Here is an 11,302-nt window from a genome sequence, read left to right on the forward strand (position 1 = left end):
CTGGTCCGTGTTGCCTTGAACACGGTATGGAAATATTGTAGGGACATAGTCCGGATGGGTAGGGTCAGACGACGGCCGGCCTGGAAAATAAAATTGTCAGTTATTAAAAACATTCAGGGTCAACCGCAATATTGAAAGTTTAGCTAGGAAGAGATGAAAGTCAACAGAGCTACTTTGTCAGAATTTGTTTTGCAACTGACCATGCTTGCTTGTATTGAACGGCGCCAAGAAGGCGGCAAGCAGTGAAAAACGGAAGGTAGACAGCACCGAGCACGTTTTACGTGCCTGCAGCCTTTGCAGCCGACTCGATTTTTCAAGCATGTAACACGGGTGTCACGCGGCGCACTTTCGATAACGATCAAATCTCTAAGTTCAGATTGGTTCCGTTGCGCAAGTTGCGGAAAGGTGTCGATCGAAGTCGAGAATTTCGATCCGGATCGGGCTGGAGCGGCAGTTGCCGTGTGACACCGGTGCAAAATGCAAAAGGCCAACAAAGATATTCGAAACGTAAAATAATCAGCCAAGACTCCTCCTAGCTCCATTTCATTTACTACAAAATGGCCCTTCTACATTAGGCACCCCCGTCGCGCAAGCTTGTACGCGCACAGTGCTTGGCACGGCACGATGTAAAATACGATGAAAACGCATGGATTGGCTTTTCGCTGCCGCAAGCTGCATTACAAAAGAACAATGGGCTTTTCCAATACTCAGCACTACATTATTAGTTGACAAGCAGTGATCTCGCATCGCCTGAAATCTTAGTAGGTATCGCTCGCGATAAGCGGATGTACTGAGCTCACGTAAACATGCTCAGCGTTGCGCGCGGCATTCGCAGAACCAACGTTCTCGTGAACGATTCTCGCAAGGCGTACAACAAAGCGAGATTGCATAGTTGCCTTCAAAATGCGCAGTAAGTGAAAAAACAGAATACTCAACTTGAATGAAATGTGCAGAACAAATCTGAGAGCTGTTTGTAGGCACCCATTTATCCCTTCGCACTGCAGCGATCCACGCGTCGCGTCTGTCACTTTCTCTAGGAAACCTGAATGTTCGCATTTTCGAAAATAGTTTGGTGCCAGACCGCCGGCTGCATCCAGGTACAACACAGCAAGGACCACGTTGTGTTTGTCCAAGCGCGGATTATAACTGTGGCGAAAACATTTCGCGAGCAGCAGCAAACGATAACTGCCGCAAGAAAAACACACAACAGCCAAGGACGCCGGATGTTTCTTGGGAGGACATCCGGTTTTCGGCACGCTGGCGCGCCCTGGCGGCAAGCCTTCGTGAAAAAGGTCTATACCTGAATTGGAAACCTGTCAGCATTCCCAAGAGGCCTCATTACCAGTAGGAAATTAAGTGACCACATCAATCCAATCAATCCATCTGCCTTCTGTTGAAGTTATGGCAAATGGCCCATTCATTTAAAAGTATGAGAGAGACATTTAAATGTGTTTTAAGCAAAATAAATTGCAATCTTAGGCATGATACTGTGAATACTCAAGTCACGTCTTCTGAGAATATCCCTCTGCACGGGCATACTTAACTACCAGCCCCCCAAAAATGTACAGACAGTCCAACTGGGTAACGTTTCAGCAATATATATAGATACCATTTGGGATAAGTACTATCAGTCAAAAAAGTTAACGGACCACGGCACAGGTGGCCGGAGCGGCTGCGGGGCCACACCGGGGCGCTGTTATCTCGCTCCGCGCGCTGACGGCAAGAGTGCCCCGAGTGACGCCAGACTTCGCCCTCTCTCTCGCGCGGGGCCTTGTCACGTTTGATAAATTTCTAGTGCGCCGTTCGGTCACTCTGCTCCTGATGGTCGCGACGAAGGGGACTGTGCATCGCCGGTAGTTTAGCACATGGCGCTGTCGAACAGTAGTGGACGGCCGCGGGGCACCAATCCGCGCCACTGAGAAGGAACAAAGACTGGTTCTTAATGTTGTTTTGCTTATATTCTCCATACCTCTCATATTAGTACATTTCGCTGGCGCCCACCGCTGCTCGATTTTAGGCAACACAAAGCAAGGAGCCGCAACGGCGGCTACGGTGCCTTAATGCCGCTCCATGCGCGCTCTTTCACGCCGGCGCGATAACTTACAGGCGCCAAGCTCTGCAGCCGGTGCGGGTTCTCTGTGGATATTACTTTGGCGGCATTGTCTCCAGCAGTGGGTGCAATAACTATAGCCAAGGCGAGTAGGCCAAGTCAACGCGGTCGACGGTGAATTTTCATCCCATTGAGGAACTCTTCAACGCATGGAACCCCATTTTTTATCTTCCTCCGTGAATAAACTTTCAAGAGCGGCTTGTTTTTCCGATTAGTCTTTTGAATCATCTCTTTCTGACTGTACTTTTGTAAAGAAAGTTTCATAACAGGCTGCGTATTGTAGTATCGAATTAAAGCAGTTTTGAGAGGCGTCGTTTCTATAGGAAGCAAAATAGGAGCGGTTAGCATATAAAGCAAAACAGAAATGCTTAGATCTTGAAGCAAGAGAGATGTGCTTAGAATGTGAATATAAAAGCCGACTGCTTTGCAGGTAAAGGAAACGAACAGTGCTCGCAACTTCAAGCAAAAGAGGGCCGTTTAAGACATGAAGCAAAAGAGAAGCGGAGAGCACGTGAAGCAACAGAAATCTGCTTACAATGTTAAGGTAAAAGCTGACCGCTTAGCATGTTATTAAAAGAGCAGCGCGCGAAATCTGAAGCAAATAAGGAACGCTTAGAACGGGAAGCAAATGATGTGCTTAGAATGTGATAGCCGTAATAGCCGTGCTCGGCTATTACTAACCTATGCTTACCATGTGGAGCTTATTACCTTGTGGAGCCATGTGGAGCTTACCATGTGGAGCTTACTTACCTATGCTTACCATGTGGAGCTTTAGCTCCACATGGTAAGACCATCTCGGTAGCTTCAAGTGCTAACCGCTTCTCTTTTGCTTGATGTGTTAAGCGGTTCTCTTTTGCTGCAGGTTCTGGGAACTTCTCTTTTACTTCACGTGCAAAGTAGTAGGCCTTTCAGCTTAACAATCTAAGCACATCTCGCATGCTTCAAACAGGGTCATTCCCCTCCTGGGGCCGATTCAATCACTTCGCGCCTAATGTAGAAGCCCACTGTCCAGACTGTGGGGAGGCGTACTGCTCCTTATCCCATACGCTCTGATAGATGCCCTGCGTTACGCAGCTCATCGCTAACCACTCTAACCAACTGGGAGGCAGCCCTCAAGAGCGGCGACCTCTCAGAGCAACTACGGGCAGTCCAGAAGGCCTGCGACAGGGCGGAGGACCACGATCTTCCGACCTCGACGTGGGTGAGGCCCGCGACGGCTACGGGGACTCCCTGAAAAGGGAGATACTCTAACGCGGTTCCTCAGGACCATTCGTAAAGTTCTTTGTATGTCTGTCTGTCTCCAACTTAATGTGCTAAGCGCTTCTCTTTTGCTTCATGTTCCAAGCGCTGTCCTTTTACTTTACGTGCTAAGCTGTCGGCTTCTAGCTTCACATTCTAAGCACATCTATTTTTCGTTATATGCTAAGCGCACCTATCTTGCTTCAGGATTCAAGTGCGGCTCCTTCACTTTACTGGCTACGCAGTCGAGCTTTATTTTCACATTCGAAGCGCATTTCTTGGTTAACCTGCTAAGTGCTCCTCTTTTGCTTCAGGTTCCAAGCGCTGCTCTTTTTCTTTAAGTGCCAAGCGTTCGTTCGCCTTGTAACTTCACCTTCTAAGCAAACCTCTCTTGCTCAACGTGCTAAGCGCTTCTGTTTTATTTTATGTGCTAAGCGCTCCTATGTTGCTTCATGTTCCAAGTGCTGCTCTTTCACATAACTTGCTAAGCAGTTGAGCTGTAGCTTCACTTTCAAAGCACATCTCTTGCTTAACGTGCTAAGATTTCCTATCTTTCTTCAGGTTGCAAGCGCTGCTCTTTTCCTTTACATGATATGAGGTAGGCTTCTAGGTTCGTATTCTAAGCACATCTCTTTTGCTTAACGTGCTATGCGCGTGTTTTCCTTCAGGTTCCAAGCGCTCCTCTTTTGCTGTACCTGGTAAGCGGTCGGCTTTTAGCTTCACGTTCGAAGCACTTCTCTCTTGCTTCACGTGCTAAGCGCTGCACTTTTGCTTCAAGTTCAGTACGATGCTCTTTTGATTACGCGTTAAGCGGATGGCTTCTAGCTTCGCAATCTATGCACATTATTTGCTTCACGTGCTAAGCGCTACTGTTTTGCTTCAAGTTCCAAGCGCTGCTCTTCTGCATTACGGGGTCGTTTAGCGCTCGCGTTCTATTTGTCTGAGCGCACTGCTTTTGCTTAACGCTCAAAGAACTCATGTTTTGCTTCATGTGTTATGCGCTCGTGTTTTCTTTCATTTGCTTTGCACTCCCGTTTGGTGCTCGTTTTTGCGCTTCTCTGTTGCATCAGGTTCGATGTGCTTCTTTTTTACTTTAAGTGCTGAGCGTATGGCTTTTAGCTTCACATTCTTAGCACATCAATCTTGCTTTACGTGCTAAGCACTGCTGTTTTCCTTTATATGCTAAGCGCTCCTCCTTTGCTTCAGTTTTCATGCGCAGCTCTTTTACTTGACGTTCTATGCGGTCGGCATTTAGCTGCACTTTCTAGTTACACCCCTTTGGTTTATGTGCTAAGTGCTCGTATTTTGCTTCAGGTTCCGAGCATTGCACTTTTTTGTTTATGTGCTAAGCGTTCGGTTTTTAGCTTCCCATTCTAAGCACATCTCTCTTGCTTCACGCGCTAAGCACTTCTGTTTTGCTTTATGTGCTAACCGTTCTTTTCGAGCATCAAGTTCCAAGCGATGCTCTTTTGGTTTCAGAGCTCAGCGTTCGCCTTTTAGCGTCTCAATCTGAGTACATATCTATTGCTTCTCGTGCTAAGCGCTTCTGTATTCGTTGATGTTTTCCTATTTTCCGAGTGGGAATGGTAGCGCTGCAGCCGCCAACGTGCTTCAAACCCATTTTCGTTTTGGGACGCAGATTTTTACCGGATTCGCTGCGTGGGACAACCTGATCGGCGTCGCCCATGCGCAAGTGCTGGCTATTCCGGCAGCAAATGGTGGAGGTACCAGCTCGCCCGACCGGTCGACCGAGGACCCGTTCCCCTGTGACGCTACCGAAGCCTTCTTTCATGCAAGCGAGTCATGCCTAACCAAAGCGCTGTCATTTCCGGCTGCCAAATCGACAGACGCATCAACACCACCATGCCTTTAAGTAGCTGGAATAAATGGCGCCTCTTCCGTGGGAATGCAAGCACTGCAGCCGCCAACATGCTTCAAACACATTTTCGTATTTGGATGCAGGTGAACACAGAACCATTACTTTTCTGGAAAAAGTTAAACAATATTTGTCTGCTACTACTTCCAGGCCCACAAGTATTGCTCCAATTAGCACGTGAATGTGTTCGTGTTTCCAAGTTGTTATTTATTACCGGCAACGTAGAGCTAAACCCTGGACTCCTTAAAGAAGATCCTAACCTGTTTAACAAGGAGTTGCTACAGCTTGTTACATCGCTAAACGCAAATTTGATTCTAAACACAATGAGGCGATGATGGCCGTGAGTGAAGTCTAATACGCGCAATATTCAATGGAGCAACATATAGCCGATATCAACAACAGGCTCTCGGCAGTTGAACAATGCAATCGATCATCTGAAGGCCAACAGGGTGGAAGCCTCGTGCCGCAAGTAGCCCTATTGAACCAACGGCTCAATGAATTTAAAGGCCGTTCCCCTCGCGAAAATTTATTATTTTATGGGGTAGCAGATAGCGCTGCGGATACTTGAGCGCAATCAGAAGAGAAAATTTGCTCGGTTTTAAATTCAGCGTTAAGCATGAACCTAAATAACTCGACGACCGCATTTCCAGGGAACACAGACTTGGCCGTCTTGTACCCAACAAGTCCAGGCCTATTATTGTCAGATTTTTACAGTCTAAGCTAAAGGAAACAATTCTTTCACCTAAAAATAAGTTAAAGACAACTGGTGTTTTCGTAAGTGAAGATTTGTGTAAGGCAACTAGAGCTGTCAGAACTAAACTGTAGGAATTTGGCAAAGAAAGCGGTCAGTTTTTCACTGTGAAGTAGAACAAGCTATATATCAACAAAAAATGTTATAATTACTCCCCTGGCAACGACAGTGTATGTGAACTGCAATTGGGCAATGTTCCCTGCGCTGCTGAATTATCGGCCACTGCTTCTAACCACCATTCTGACGCGTCTTTTTCTTAACAGAAATTAGGCACCGGACACGCAGCCAACCTTGTCGTGATTTCTATTTTTTATTGTCGAATGCGTGAAGAGCAGTTAATAAACGTGAAGTTCTAGCATCTATTTTTGATTCGCGTGCTGCTGAAGCGGTTGTACTGACATGGTTGTACTTGGTTGACCGATAAAATTCTTAGCGAAGAGCAGTTCCACTGTGGCAAGAATTACGTTGTTCACCGTCATGACAGTCACCTAAAATCAGGCGGTGGTGTTTAATTTCCGTCGCTGACAATATAGTGTCTTATAGGATTACACTTGCGTCGTCTTAGAATAGATTTGTGTTCGTATTGTTATAAACCAACAAAACACATTGCTTTGTGCGTGTTATCGGCGCCCAAGTACACCATCTACTTTTTGCGATGAACTGCATGACACTCTGAATTTTCTTGTGTCAGTATTTTCACACTTGCCGTTATTCTTTAAGGCGATTTTAATTTCCCTAAAGTAAGGTGGACCTCAGTATCGCCCTTCGTTGTCGGTACGTCCACCGAAAGTCAATCTTTGCTTAACTAGTGCCTAAATTTTGTTCTTACGCAACTTGTTTTTTGTAGCACTTGTAGCACATCTTACAGCACTTGTAGCACTTGTAGCACATCATACAGATCTCACCCATTTTCCGTGAAAGCGCGTTCAATGTGCATAGCATATCGTTCATTTCTCGCCAAACCTGTGCGACATCCATACATCTCGTTCAATTTCTCATACAAATTTTTCAATAGGGAAGGTTTGTTATGGCAAGCTTGCCCATATTTCAATACTGACAAGAAAAAGTTCACTACAGCCCGCATCTAAGCTTAGTAAAAGGCATGAACCTATTTTCTTTCATGAAGTGCGCAAATGAGTTTATTTTTGACAGATTCGACTACTGTTGCAGTTTTAAATCTAGCATTTTACATTCCTGAAGGCATGTAAAAGTTGCAGTTGGACCGCAGTTATTAGTTTATTAGACCAACTCTTTGTTTTGTGTATGACAGGCGACTGGTAACACGGAATTAAGGCAACGTTTTATTTTGATACTTTATTTCTCCTCTAAATATATTAAAGCGATAAACACTTTTGGATCTGCCATGCAGTAGCAAAATGCACAGATTACGCTTGTGACCCCCAGATTAAGGGTGATATGACTGTTCATACGACTTAACTCTGAAGCACTAACCCATATCAGCAAATCCACAGGCATCTCGAAACCACTAAGCGTATGCAAAACGCCCCTGCGATGCCACATAGTAGCCGTTATATTCGATTCCAATGCATAACTCGCTGCTTGACAATTCACCGAATTCGTGCACGTAAGCACACTATCATATTCACACCGCACTTATAAACCACTACATGAGACAAAATCAGACATATAATCACACAATTTCAGTACATGAGCAAAAACAGTTCAGGCTTATTCAGCATAAAATAAGAATTCATCATGCGCTTTCAATAAGTTCAATATAACGCGCCCAATTGACATCTTGCAGCATGCAGCTGAATGCCTGCGGCAAAGTTTCCAACTAGCACTGGCGCTGCACGTAACTTCAGGGTCGTAGATTACCCATGGGCGAAAGACACCGTCAAGCACGCGGCCTATGATAACGAAAGCATGCCGCCAGCAAAATGACGCCTTCTGTTATGGGACTCTTTATTTCAACAGCTTTGCGTACACAATAGACTGCCAACTTGAATAAATTCGAACACACAAAATGCACGCTAAGCACACTCCGCATTGGCTCGGAATCATGGACTGTTGAACAAACCGGCCGACTTCTGACTGGTGTGGTAGAAGTCTGTTGCCAGCTTTGCGAGTCAATGTTGCCATACTGCCTGCCAAATTTGACGGAGGAACGCACCGTCCAATGTAGCGAATTCATCTTCGCTGCTTAGCAATCCAGCTTTGCACATCGAGCTTTAAAGCAACCTATTTATAAACTTGTTCCAGTACGTAAATCTTGCTGATATATCAGTATCTCAGCATGTTCTCACTGCTGATGGCCTTGCAGTATGTTAAAGGGAAATGTAATTGTCTACTCATCTGAAGTAGTGGATGCCATTTCTTGATACCTATTGTTCCAAGTAAAATATTTTCCCGGGTGCACTGCTGGCTTTTCCAGTTAAAACACACTTTGAGATACTATTGCACAGTGTGCGTTGTAATGTTTTGGCATGAAATCACGAGTATTATATGTTGTGCCATGCATACTTACTCCGTACGAGTTTATATATGAGTACACAAAATCTGATTCTTCCATCGCATCTAGTTTTTAAGTCACGAAGCCAAAAAAAAATGATTTAAGCTCTGATGAACGAATATGATTCTACACAATCTTGTTGGTTTGGCAGTTGGCTTTGCCACTAAATTATTGTGTATGTGCGGCGTTTTTACGCATTCATCTGGACAATGGCATACAACGTCCATTCTCTGCTCACTAGAAAATAACGTCCTTTGTCGCACTACTACTAAAATGACAGATTTGATGAGCGAACATGCCTGGTTTTCTGAGTTACACATTTGCGAAGCCATCTATAAGCACAGTTTAGTAGCAAGTGTTTAGTAAACATGAGTCCTTTGTTCCGTTCACTTTGCAGAGTTATTATCTTGTTCTCAGATAATGTTTAATATAATATAATGAAAGTTAAAGCAAGCATTGTGTGTGAGGCACTGGTGCTGCTATAAATTAACATGTCTTAGTATCTAATCCTTCACAACGTACTTTTACAACCATAGGACTCACTCTTCATCGACATTACTTTATTATATACATATTTTACACCATTTACAGCGAATATTTTAGGCCAACATACAGCCACTCGATTACCGCCATATGAATCGATACTCATTGCCATTCATCACCAATTGTCACGGTGCTCTTTCGCCATTACTGGCCCTTGCGTCAAGAAACTATATGCATCATTGTGAAGCACAATTGTTAGGTATGAGTACCGGCTTAGAGCATATTACTGGATACTAATTTCATAAAAGCTACAATCAGAGACTTTCATTTTTCATAGCCGCTTTCTTTCATGCCTTATTACGAAGTGCAGGATTCGTACGCAATCATTAGTTAAAAAATTTAAAAGTTAAAAAATAACGCTAAAATATTTTGAAGCTGCTTATTTTGCAAAGCTTCATATTAGGCAACCACGTCGAAGAGGGACACTGGGATAAAGGAAACATAATATACATGGCGCTGTTTTTCCGTCACTATTTAGTTATTTCCCATGATGGAATTGCTGCTTGTGCCAGCGAAACCATTCACCATCGAAGTTTACAAGCGTGTCGATCTTGTCGTAATAGGTTAATTGTAGGGGATCTAAGCAACAAAGTTGAATGATACGTTGACGCACCCTATATATATATATATATATATATATATATATATATATATATATATATATATATATATGTATACACGCGCACGCACACACACAATGTATCATCATTTTGCAAAGCAGCTGGGTCATGTATCCTGCAGTTTTGCAAACAGATTCGTAACATCGCGGTCATTGACACTTTCGGTTCATATATATGCAATCACAAGTGCAGCGCCGGCATAGAGGTAGGGCATCCGCCTCACGTACAAGAGGACCGTGGTTCGAATCCCGGTGCCGCGCAATTTTCCAGCGCATTAAAAAAAATCCGCGTGTTGACAAAATTGCATGAACAGGTCAGGGGTGCGGCCTGATCCCGGTGACCAGAACCGGTAACACACTGCCTCACCAGAGCAGGATTAGCCACCCTGGTGATGTACTTGGCCACAACCTCCTATATAACCACAACAATCAAACCCCTGCCCTCAGTCCCCAGCAGCTGCGAAGAAACTGACCACGGCGGCGGTCAGACATGTGCTGTGACGCAGCAGGGGGTGATAAAAATCCCTGCATCCGGACAGGCCGCCATTGGAATCTGAACCTGGCAACGTTTAGGGCTAGAACGTTATCTAGTGAGGCGAGTCTAACAGTGCTATTGGAGGAATTAGAGGGTAGCAAATAGGATATAGTACTGCTCAGTGAAGTTAGGAGAACAAGAAGCATATACAGTGCAGAAAAGCGGGCACGTCCTTTGCTACCGGGGCTTCGCGGATAGATGAGAACTAGGAGTCGCATTCCTGATTAATAAAGATATAGCTCGTAACATACAGGAGTTCTGTTGCATTAACGAGAGGGCGGCAAGTCTTGTAGTGCAACTTAAAAAGAGGTACAAATTGAAGGTCGTATAGGTCTACGCCCCTACATCCAGTCATGACGACGAAGAAGTCGAAAGCTTGTATGAAGACGTGGCATCGGCGATGGATATAGTCAAACCAAAGTACACTGTACTGATGGGCGACTTCAATGCCAAGGTAGGCAAGAAGCAGGCTGGAGAGAAGTCAGTGGGGGAATATGGCATAGAAACTAGAGCATAGGCACGCAGGGGACAGTTATTCGTAGACTTGGCAGAACAGAATATTATGCGGATAATTAATAACTTCTTCCGTTAGCGGGACAGCCGAAAGTGGGCGTGGAGGAGCCCGAATGATGAGCATAGAAATGAAATCGACTTTATACTCTGCGCTAATCCTGGCATCATACAGGATGTGGACGTGCTCGGCAAGGTGCGCTGCAGTGACCATAGGATGGTAAGAACTCAAATTAGCCTAGACTTGAGGAGGGAACGGAAGAAACTGCTACATAAGAAGCCGATCACTGAATTAGCAGTACGAGGGAACATAGAGGAATTCTGGATCAAGCTACAGAACAGGTATTCGGCTTTAACTCAGGAACAGGACCTTAGTGTTGGAACAATGAACGACAATCTTACGGGCATCATTAAGGAGTGTATGAAAGCCAGTGTATGAAAGCCTCTCACCCGTATTCGCGTAAGGGGCAGAAACCTGGAGGCTTACGAAAAGGGTTCTACTTAACCGCAATGGTTGCTCAGTGGCTGTGGTGTTAGGCTGGTGAGCACGAGGTCGCGGGATCGAATCCTGGCTACGGCGGCCCCATTTCGATGGGGGCGAAATGCGAAAACGCCCATGTACTTTGATTTAGGTGCACGTTAAAGA

Source organism: Dermacentor albipictus, unplaced genomic scaffold (genome assembly GCF_038994185.2).
Source record: "Dermacentor albipictus isolate Rhodes 1998 colony unplaced genomic scaffold, USDA_Dalb.pri_finalv2 scaffold_25, whole genome shotgun sequence".
NCBI classification, from domain to species: domain Eukaryota; kingdom Metazoa; phylum Arthropoda; class Arachnida; order Ixodida; family Ixodidae; genus Dermacentor; species Dermacentor albipictus.